Below are 12,793 nucleotides of genomic sequence, written 5' to 3'. Positions count from 1 at the left end.
TTTATTAAGCAATTACCACATGCCAGGCACTCTGCTAAATGCTGAAGATATACAGCAAAAGCAAAAAAAATAGTTTCTGCTCTCAAGGATCTCATATTCTAATAGAGGTGACAATGTGTTAATAAAATAGTATGTTGTATTAAACATATACAGATTACAGCTCTGCACTAGGGGCAGAGCTGACTAGAAAAGGCATTCTGTGAATTGAATTTCATTTGTATCTTGAAAGAAGTTAGGGATTTTGAGAGATGGAAGTGAGAAGGAATGGCATTATTCTCAGGCATGCAGGCTATTTATCCTATTTATCTACTCTCTCTCTCTCTCTCTCTCTCTCTCTCTCTCTCTCTCTCTCTCTCTCTCTCTCTCTCTCTCTCTCTATATATATATATATATATATATATATATATATATATATATATATATATATGTATATAGTACATGTTTATCTCTTTTGCACTTCTGAACCCTCCAAAATATCTTGGGGCTTACTGGCTCAATTTCTTTCTTAAGGACCAGGACTTAAACCAAAACCAATCGAATTTTAATAGGTCATAGCCCCATTTGGTTATTGTTTGGATCCTGATTGACTCAGATTGAATGTAAATTGCTGTCATTTCAGCTTTGGCCAGAAACCCTTCCCTTCTTATTTGCTTATTTGTTTGTTTGTCTGTTTTTTAATAGGAGAAAGAGGAGATTTTTTTTGACACATGTAGAAGACTTTAGAATAATAAGGGTGAGTTCTCCCATTTCATTCATCTTGATATCGATCTTGCCATTCAACTCAGATGACACTGGAGGGGAAAGTGTGGCCGGTGACATTGAACAATCCCCCTTCACTTAAATGCAAGTTACTTGCAAATCATGGCAATATTTCCCTGATGTCATGGTCCTCTTTGAGAAGTAGAGACAAACAACAATGCTTTCTTGAAATCTTTACTGTTCCTCAACTCTCATTGCAACCTATAAGTCTAATTGTATATCCACAGTATCTCCAACTGTTCCCTTCTCACTGACCTAACTATAACTCTTTTTTGCATTCTTTTCTTCTCATGCCTTTTTTATCATAATATTCATCAAATGGGTCTTCTTGCTCCAAACTTTATAATCTCTACACCATACTTCAGACAACTATCAAAATTATATTTTTAAACACAAATCTTCTAAATTAGAAAGACTTCCAGCATAGTCTCAGTGAAAGACTGTTATTTGAAGACCATCCTAGTTATGTATGGAGAGTTTCATGCAAAGTCTAGCCACTCAATTATTAACTTTTTAGCCTCAGTGATCCATGAAATAGATGAAAATAAACATAAATGGTTTCAATCATTGGTGGTTCTCTTCCCTTTCAGCAGCAATATTGACAGAATGGCAGAAAGAGGCACAGAAGATATTAATAATTACACAGTTTTCAGATCATTCAATTCAGTTCAGTTCAACCTCTTTTATGAATTTAGTTTATACCAGAGAGTATCCATGGCACTGGGGGTAAAGATAAAACAGTTCCTTCTCTTGACAAACATATTCTACTAAAGAGAGGGGAAGTTGGGGAGGTGATGTACAATGCATACAGAAGTAAATACAAATATCTTGTTTATATACACTTCCTCTCTATAATTCTTTGGAGTATTATCTGTGTATTTCTTTATAGTATTTCTTTAGATTAATACTTTAGAATATTGCTCACATGTGTGAGTGCTTAATCATATATTGACGGTGATCAATAAATTACAGTATCATAGAATAATAGATAATAGAAAGAAGCTTAGATGACATCTGTTCTAATCCTATCATTTTACACATAAGGAAACTGAACCCCAGACAAGAAAAGTGACATTTTTAAGGGTGCTGGAAAGCTTGCTTTAGTTGTCTAGTTCTGAACATCTTTCATAGTTTTAATTTTAAATCTTCTTAATCATTTGATTTCTTCTCAAAATTTACTTATGAATTTTGAAATATAATAATTATTTTAAAATCTCTTCTATTTCTAAATACTGCTTGGTAGAAAATAAGCAATTTGTTATTTTCTAGGAACATTGATTATTATTAACCACTTAATCATTTTCTTCTTTATTGAATATTCAGCCTATCTGACCAAAAAAAAAAATACCTTTATTGATATCTTTTGCTTTTACATTGCTTTCACTTCCAAAATATCTTCCTTTTCTTCCCAGTAATTCTTTCTTAACAACAAATGAATAACAAAGAAAGCAAGCAGTTCAGCAAAACTAGCCAATACAGCAATTGAGTCTGACATTACATGATATATTCTATACCTATGGTCCTTCACCCTTCAAAGAAATGAGTTTTCTAATCTTTTCTCTAAAACCAAAATTGTTTGTTGTAATCACACACCATTTACTTGCTTTTTTCTTTTTTATTTATTGCTACAATTATTGCATGTACTGGTTTTTTTCTTTTTCTGCTAAATTTACTCTGCATCAGTTTATATGTCTTCCCATGCTTCATTGAATTCTTCATATTCATTTTTTTTAGAGGATAGTGCCATTCTATTAAATTCTTGTATCACAGTGGTTTTAACCATTCCCCAATTGGTAGGCATTTGTTTTGTTTCCAGTTCTTTGCTATTAGAAAAAAAAAATAGTTCTTTTATGAATACTTTGGTGAATACAGGACTTTTGTTTCAGTGTTTAACTCCTCTGAGATATTTGTTCAGTCCTAGAATCACTGAGTCAAAGTGTATCGAGATTCTTTTTTTTCTTCATGCATAATTTCAAATTGCTTTCCAGAATAACTGAATCAAGTCAAAAATCTACCAACAGCATATTTTTACTGTGCCTGCTTCCTACACTCTCTTTAACATTGTCTATTCAAAAATATTGTAACTTTGCCAATTTTGTGAGTATAAAGTGAAATTATAGATTATTTTTATTTTAATTTCTCTTAGTGATTCAGAGCACCATTTTATTTGAATGTCAATAGTTTCCAATTCTTTTGAGAACTGTTTGTCCAAGTGCTTGAGCTTATTATATTTTGGAAAATGGTTCTTAGTCTCATATATTTTTGTTTTATTTTCTATATGTCTGGGATTTCAGGTCTGAATTAGAGATATTTGATGTGAAAGTGTTTTCTCAGTAATTTTCCTTATTATCATAGTTGCATTGATTTTGCTAATGAAAAACATTTAATAGATTACATACCCACAACACAATTATCAAAGCCTATAGCAACCTCATATTTGATAAACCCCTAAACTCCAGTTTTTGGGATAAGAACTCACTATTTAACAAAAAATTGACAAAAAACTGGAAAATAATATGTCAGAAACTAAACAGAGATCTACATTTCATATCTTATACCAAAATAAGATCAAAATGGATATATGATTTGGGCATAAAGGATGACACCATAAACAAATTAGGAGAACAAGTAATAATTTACCTATCAGGTCTTTGGAGAGAAGAGGAATTTATGACCAAAGAAATTGAGAATATTATGAAAGATAAAAGGGACAATTTTGATTATATTACATTAAAAAGTTTTTACACAAACAAAACCAACAGAAACAAGATTAAAATACAAAAGCTGGGGGAATATTTTACAGTCAATCATTCTGATAAAAGTATCATTTCTAAAATATATAAAGAACTGTGTCAAATTTAAGAATACAAATCATTTGCCAACTTATAAAAGGTCAAAGGATATGAACAGATAATTTTTCAGATGATGAAATTAAAGTCATCTATACTTATATGAAAAAATGCTCTAAATCACTATTTATTAGAGATATGCAAATTAAAACAACTCTGAGGTATAAACTCACACCTCTCAGATTGACTAAAATGACAGGAAAAGATAATGATATATGTTGGAGAGGATGTGGGAAATTGGGACACTATTGCATTGTTGATTGAGTTGTGAAATGATCCAACCATTCTGGAGAGCAATCAGAAATTATGCCCAAAAGGCTATAAAGTGTGCACTCGCTTTGACCCAGCAATGCCATTACTGAGCTTGTATCCCAAGGAAATCATAAAGGGAAAAGGATCCACATGTGCAAAAATATTTGTATCAGTTCTTTTTGTGGTAGCAAAAATTGGAAAATAAGTAGATGACCATCAATTGGGGAATGGCTGAACCAGTTGTGGTATATAAAGGTAATGGAATATTATTGTTCTATAAAATATGATGAGCAAACTGATTTTAGAAAGACCTTGAAAAGATTTGTATGAACTGATGCTGAATGAAACAAGCAGAACCATGAATACATTGTACACAATAAAAGCCAGAATGGGCTATGATCAACTATGAAAAATTTGGTTCTCAGTGGTTCAGGAATCCAAGGCAATCCCAATAGACTTTGGACAGAAAATGCCATCTGCATCCAGAAAAAGAACTAAGAAGACAATGTAAATCAACACATTCTATATTCACTTCCTTTCTTTTTTATCTCTCCCATGTTTTTTCTCTTTTGCTCTGATTTTTCTCTCCCAACATGATTCATAAGGCAATGTGTGTTAAAAATAAATAAGTAATGTTTTAAAAAATCATGAATGCTTGAAAACTCACTATTTCATTAAATGACTATATTTTTCTTTGAGGGATAATACTACTTTTACTGGATATGTAATTCTTAGTTGCAATCCTAGCTCCATTGCTTTTTGGAATATCATATTCCAAGCCCTCCCATTCCTTAATGTAGAAGCTGCTACATCTTATATCATATTGACTATGGATCCACTGTGCTTGAATTATTTCTTTCTTGAAGCTTTTCATTTTGGGATCTCTTTTAGGAGATAATTAGTGAATTCTTTCCATTTCTATTTTGCCCTCTGGTTCTAGAATATCAGGACACTTTTCCAGGATAATTTCTTTAAAAAATGATGTCCAGGCTCTTTTTCTTTATCATGACTTTCAAGTAGACCAATAATTTTATTTTTATTATAGCTTTTTATTTATAAGATATATGCATTTACAAGATATCAGCATTGACCCTTGCAAAACCTTTTGTTCCAATTTTTCCCCACCCCCTCCCCCCAGATGCCAGGTAGACCAATACATGTTAAATATGTTTTAAAATGTAAAAAAACAAAACAAAACAATAATTTTAAAATTATTTCTTCTGGTTCTATTTCTAGGTCAGTTTTTTTTTTTTCAATGAGATATTTCACAATTTTTTCCTTTTCCTTTTTTTTTTTTTTTTTTTTTGGTTGTTTTGCTTTGTTGTGTCTTGATTTTTCATAAAGTCATGAGCTTCGATTTTCTTAATGCTAATATTTTTAAGAATTATTTTTGGTGGACTTTTGTACCACCTTTTCCATTTGGCCAATTTAATATTTAAAGGCATTCTGCTCATTAGCTTTTTCTATTTCTATTTTTCTATTTTCTTTTTCTTTTTGAGCTACTCTCAATTCTTTCCCTAATTTTCCTCTCTCTCTCACTTATTGATTTTCAAAATCCCCTTTGAGCTTTTTTTCTGTTCTAAACCCAATTCTTATATTTCTTGGAAGCTCTGGATATAGAAAGTTTGATTTTATCATCTTTCGAGAGTGTGTTTTGATCTTCCTTACCACCATAATAACTTTCAATGATCAGAAACTTTTTATGCTGTCTGATCATTTTCCTAGCCTATTATTTTGCTTTTAACTCTTTGTTAAAATAGAGCTCTGCTTCTAGGGTGGAGGATGCACTGTCCCAAGCTTCAGGGGATTTGTGGGATTCTTCTAGGGATCTGACCACAAGCACTCTTTTCTGTTTTGGAGCTATTAGAAGGATTTCTGAACCATTATCTGTAAGATCTAGTCACTAGGGCCAGGGCCAGGACTGTGCTGGCATGCCTATCTCCCACCCCTTTGCCACAGACCCTTTCTGATGACCTTCCAAGTTTTCCTTAGTGTCCCCAGGTGAAAAGTCCAGAAGCCTCCAGTACTACTGTTGGTTCAGAGATCCCACCTTAGTGATGCTTAGATTTGGGTCAGAGTAAGGACTGGTCTGGGTCTAGGACTGTGCTAGCAGCTAGTTGCCTTGAGCTAAAATATGTTCTACTCTGTCTTTTTGGATGTTCAGAGGCTCTAAAATTAGTTTAGAGTTATTATTTTTTAAAAATTTGGAGCAGTTTGAGAGAGAGATTTAGATTGTGAAGGAGATAATAAAGGGTTTGGACTTTAACACCTGGTTATTCTTGTGGTGATTATTCAACTGAACTGAAGATTGCTCCATAGACCTCCAGAAAAACCAATAGAATACTATATGCAGTGATACATCATGAGGGGAAAGTAGAAATAGAAAAAAAAATCCATTGATCACTACCTCAAAGACATCCTGTGTGGAAAACACACAGAAATATTATTGCCAGATTTCAAAAAAAAAAAAAAAAACTCAGATCAAAGAGAAAAATAGTTGGAAAGAGAACATATATTATCCAAATTATGACATGCAGGTTGTTGGTTGATCTGAGTTAGTCCATCAGTATGTGTTTATGTGTATGTTGCATGTGTAATGTGTGTCCCAAGTTAAAAGCTGAACCTAACAGAAAAGGGACACAATGAGATATTAAAATTACACATATATATGTGTAATTTTAATATCTCACATATATTATTATTATTATTATTATTATAAAAATGCTAAGAAATGCTTCAGAGTGACCTCTAAATGTCACTTAACTGAATTCAGGAAACAAATTTAAGGAGGATCCAATTCCTGATAGCAATAAGTTAAAGATTTATGAAGCTGAAGAATAGGAAACTATAAGAAACCATGAGGATCTGGGAAAATAAAAGCACAGGTAGAAGTGACCCCTTCAAAGAAAAGAGCCAGGAATCTAAAACTGAGACCACTTAGGTTGATCAGCTACATTAAGAGAAAATGTGTTCCTGGAAACTCATCACCCTATAGAACTTGAGATAATAATCTTTCTCACCTTGAGTTCTTTCAGAGAATTCTGAAACTTTTTCTCCTTGGCATAGGCATGTTTTTTCCCTACTTTTCTTTGTTTCCAATGTTTACTTTCCTTTATAAAAATTGCTAACTACCATAGTTTTCTAGTTGAAATATACTTATTGGTAATACAAAAAATTGAACTGGAAACCTAACTAAAGTTTTAGAGATAGAGCTAACAGTGATGCTTTTTGAAAAAAAGTTGTGTCTAACTGGAAGCTCAAACTTAGCAAAAAAAAAAAAAATAAATAAAGAAGTTAGAGATACTTTGATACAAATTTTTGGAGTGAAGAAGTATATAAGCAAAAAATTCTTCTGAGTAATAAAGTCAGTAATTCAGTAAGGGTCAAATGGGAGTAATTGAACAATACTTATCACTATACTATCTTTTCAACATAACATACATATATACATATATATATATACATAATATACCTGTATGAATATACATGTGCATGCATATACATATATATGTAGGTATGATAATTTACTATTGTATTATAGAACTTAAGTCCTAAGTTGAACTAGAGAAAATTAGACTGTTCTCACTTAAGAAGCTGCATAGAATTTTCAATTATAAGCAGTATGAAATATTTAAAAATTGAATATTTAGAATTTGAAAAATATTTGAAAATCATCCATTTCAGCATTTTTATTTTACAGATGGTGAAAATAAATCTCTAAGAGATTTGCCAAATGTTACATAAATACTCAATAGTAGACTTATGAATCACATGAAGGTCCCATGATATTTCAAGCCCAATTCTAGATTTGAAATATTGCTATGTTATTGGTGTTAAATTTAAATAGAGAAGGAGACCATTAATCCATACCTAAGGCTCCCTGTTAGGGTACATATTGACTTAGCAAAATCACATATAATTGGATTTTTCTGATTATAATCTGGTTTTTTGTAACACCTTAGAGTGTTTTGAGTCACATGCACGTATTTCATACATCAAGATCAGGAAATGTGAAAGTGAGGGTAACAGAAAGATTATCCTTATGAATCACTGGTATCCAAGAAATCATGAAAATATCTCTCTTGTATTTAGGATAGGTTCTCTGTACGTGTTTTATTAAAAAAAAAAAAAAAAAAGGACAAAAATCACAATTGCTTAAAAATATACAAATGCATAATTATCTGTACTTATAGATCAAAACACCACACTGAGAAGATTACAGATTATTTGAATTAAACTAGAAAATGAATTTTTAAAAAATTTTCATGAATATACCATAGGTAGAGCAGGCAAATGGCAAGTTATTATGTTAGCAACATAGGAATTTAACTTGACATCTCACTTGTCAAATTACTTGTTAACTACTTGTTAAGATGAGTCAACTTTTGGGAATTCAAATATAGAATGTTCTCTACTCACCTTTCCTCTATCTATCCTCTTCTTTCTACTTTTTAATTTAATATAGAATGCTACTTTTATGCTTTTTAGTTGCCTGAAGTTTTAAATGAGAATTTCAGATACTCCACCAAATAAATAAAAGTATTCTGACAACATTTATTTACACATAAGAGCATTTAAATGAATTTAAAATATCATGAAAGCTTAACAAGAAAAATCCTTTTCAAAAATAACACTTGAGGTTGGCAATATAGACCATGCTATTATGAAGTACATCTAGAAGGAAACCTCCAACTGACTCTAAGGCCATAGTAAAAAACAAAAATCACCATTCTAAAGAACTGTTTAGTTAAAGCAGTAGGAGAATGACTACCTAGGAATATCCAGGCAAAAACAGATTTTTGGGCACAATAAGCTTGAGTCACTTAGTAAATCTCTATTCCTATTTAGCTATATAAACTATTTATTTCGTCAAGTTTAGGGTAAAGGTTTTTCATTTCAGTTTTCCTATAAAGCAATTTTCCCAACATGCAATTCAAATGGCAAAAATTTTATGTTTATTGGCTAGGAGGATAATTATAATTAGGAAAATAGTATTAGCAGTATTAAAATGATATCAGAATTACAAATTAGTTATCACTTTGCATTTGTAGGGAATGTATCATTATTTGGATTATCTCATTATTTTAATTAGAACCAATTACTCCTACTGGAATAGTCACAGCATGTAGCATTTATATATTTTAGGGATAAATTAAAATTCTGCCATCCAATAACACATCAGCAGAGTCCTGATTTTGCTTTCATCGGCATATCAAACTTTCCATTAAAGCCTCAAAGGAATTCTGAATCCACGTGTGTGCATAATATGGCCAAAGGTCAATATCTTTCAAGTAGACTTATGAGCAGTTAGAATTTAAAGTGGTAGTTACATCCATATTTTTACTTTTAAATTAAAATTTTATGCTTTTCCTCTTACCCATAATAGTCAGTCCAATAATGGATTATATTTCTATTGTCATCCATTAAAAACCTTCAATTCTCAAGGGCTTTGCTTGGCAGAGAATGATCTTTGATAGGCCCTATCAAACTACAAAGATTTTGAGACTGCACTTAGTGTTTCTGTTCCTCTGATGACCAGATCTAAGTCTATCATCAACCCCCTGATAAACAGGTGATGATTGCTTTTAGTAAAAGCAACTTATGAAAACTGTCTGCCAGAATGTAGACATGTGCTAACAGAAGGAAGATTCGCCTTAGGAAAACTGTCTCTTTTAAAGTTTTAAAATAAGGAGAAAATTGAAGTGTTGCTACAATGCCATGTCCTTAGTGAAAACTACATGTGTAGCATGAGAACTTGATTCTTTGACCTTTAGCTAAAATTGAATGTTTTGCAAAACTATATTCTAAAATAAATATTCTTACCTAACAAATTAATAAAAATGTAAAATCACCCAGCAAAGCACTTAACAAAGTAAAGAGTTTATAAATGCCTGTTGATTGTTTTTTAGTAAGATATACAATTATTTTATTTGTGTGGATATTTATAGCAATAATAAACACTTAAGATCCTTGTCTTATATAACATATCAAAGCTTTAAGGTGATAAATGAAAAGTTGAAAATTCCCTGTATTTGATTTGCAAGTATTATATGGTTTTGAAGGGGACTTAAGGAAAATACTTCCACTTCATTTACCATGTTTCTAAACCCACTTCCAATTCTACTTGCACAATTTATTTAATCTTTGAATTCTATTCAGTGTGTTGTGTAGTTAATTCAATGCTCCACTTAACCATGATTACTTTCTCACATGTAATTTTCAGCTCTGCAGCTGAATTTTTATTTTGACTCACTACTTTATCCATTACCAGAATTCCAACCACACAACTAGTCAAACTATAGCTCAAATCTTACCCCTCCCTCGTCTTTTCCCAAAGCAAATTTAATCTGGAATCTCATTTGGCATAAGTTTTTCTATTCTTCACTCTTTCTTCAGAAGTATATCATTTATTTCAAAAAGATTTTCTTATTATCTTAATTTCATGGGTTGAAAAAAATTTTAAATGGCAACAAACATGCCTGGTATTAGTTTCAACATCTTTCTTTTCCTCTTTTCCCTTCCTTCCTTCCTTCCTTCCTTCCTTCCTTCCTTCCTTCCTTCCTTCCTTCCTTCCTTCCTTCCTTCCTTCCTTCCTTCCTTCCTTCCTTCCTTCCTTCTTTTCCTGCTTACTTGTTTCCTTCCTTGGACTTCTAATTCTACAACAATGGTCTTATGATCTATAACTAATAGTCTCCCTCCCTCAGGAAATGAGGTACAATGGCAATACCCATCATGAGTATTCTGTAATGCTGCTCAATGAGATTTCTTAGAGACATATATCTCCATAAACACATATATTTATTCCACAAGGGCATTGTTGAACAACTCGAACTAGGTGGCATAGCTTTAACTTTTTATCTTGGTTTTTATGTCACTAATGTTCAAATTTTATTTTGTTTTCCTTCCATTTTCTTACTAGTGATTTTTTTTTACATTTCCATGAGACTTATTTAATTATAGTAATTGCAGCAAACAATTAATTTCAGTTGAGCCTATTCCCTAAACAACAAGCAGTTAAATGTGTTCTCTATTCCTTTCCATTAAAGAGGTTACCATTACTTTCCATCAATATTTACAATACAGAGTATTGAAATAGTTTATTTCAAGAGTGTGGAAAGATACACAATCCCAAACACTTGACTAAAACATTTTTTCCCATTTCTCATGATGGAATAAATCCAACTTTTAATCTCATACATTATCTTTGAATGTTGTCATTGATTCATACACTTCAAATTGGGCTAACTGGGATCTCATTGACACCACATTGTTTGTTTACAAATGTTTAGATGGCTTTGGAGACACTTTTCTAGTTTGTTATCTAGCATTGCTAGACAGTACTGATAATGATTTTTATTACCCCAAGCTGACTGATTCCAATCTCTGTTTCTCTTTTCTGTCCATCTGTCTCTGTCTTTCTCTCTTTCTCTCTCTGTCTCTCTCTTTTATACACTCACTCATGTACAGACACATACACATACACATACACAAACACACACACAACACACACACACACCACATATCACCTATCACTCTTTTTCTGCCCCTCTCTTTCTGTTCATATGTATGTATTTCTTTGAAAACTGATGTAACTAGCTATCTCTCCCTTCTAGCTTTAACACACTTTCATAATCCATTGGCTATTTTTGGGGGGATTTTTTAGGAAATTGCAGAGCCATTCAGTTGCACCAGTTAGACTGCCTCGTATATTTTACTTATTGTTCACAGGCTGCTAAGATGAAAAACTCTGACAGAGAGCTAGTGAGAAAGATCTCAATACTAGTGGCCAGGTAAAACAGCCTTCCTTCATTTTCATAATGGAAGTTGTCATTGGATCTAATCTCCTGAGAGAGGAAGACTACTCGTTATAGACCATAAGACCACAGCTGTAGAATTAGGAAGGAAGGAAGGAAGGAAGGAAGGAAGGAAGGAAGGAAGGAAGGAAGGAAGGAAGGAAGGGAGGGAGGAAGGGAGGAAGGAAGGATTAGAATATCTAGAATCCATTATATAGACTTTTGTACAATGGTGATTATAAAGGTTTTTTCCACTTTAGATAGACAAATTCATTAAGTACTTATTACATGTCAGACTTTGTGTTTAACTCTGAGATACAAATACAACTAAATAAGTCCTTATCTATAAGAACTCAGAGACCCAGATACAGAGTCCAAGGTTGAAGTTGAAATAGGGAATGGGGGATGATTACTGGATTGTTGTCAGCATGGTGGGGAGATGTCCAGGATGCCTCCTTGGTTGATTTTTTTTTTTCAGATGCCTTTAGAGATTTTATTTTTTAAAAAAAATCAAAACAAACCTTCATTTTATGGACACTCTGAACAAAGAATTTACAACTTCCTTCTTAAAGCTGACTGATCCCAAATACCTTTGCCATTTTAAAATTAGACAAGGTCAAGGAGGAACTTTTAGAGGGGTTTATGGATTGAGATTTGGGAGAATAGGGGAAGGACATGGGGTACTCTTAAAAGGGTGGGAGATGTGGGGGATTAAGAGGATAGGGAGAAGATAAAGTAACAAGGACAGGGTAAAAAGAAAGACTGAGCAAGTAAATAGTGAATAAAAATCAGATGGAGGTAAATACATAAATGATTATTAGGGGCAATGAGACACTGCTCTCTCTTTGATATGGCACATGTATTTTTGCTTACAAGCCATTTTCTTCACTTAAAATTAAACTTTTGATTCTTGACTCTCCTGTTTCTAGCTTTTCAGTCCTGATCTCCCATAGAATAGAGGCTGGTTCCATTCATTTGATGTTTATTGATATCAGAAATGGGACTGAATTCATTATTTAACAAAAACTGCTGGGAAAACTGGAAATTAGTATGGCAGAAACTAGGCATGGACCCACATTTAACACCATATACTAAGATTAGATCAAAATGGGTCCAAGATTTAGGCATAAAGAACGAAAT

The sequence above is a fragment of the Sminthopsis crassicaudata genome, chromosome 3, assembly GCF_048593235.1.
Source record: "Sminthopsis crassicaudata isolate SCR6 chromosome 3, ASM4859323v1, whole genome shotgun sequence".
Classification (NCBI taxonomy): domain Eukaryota; kingdom Metazoa; phylum Chordata; class Mammalia; order Dasyuromorphia; family Dasyuridae; genus Sminthopsis; species Sminthopsis crassicaudata.
This window is presented reverse-complemented; position numbering follows the sequence as displayed.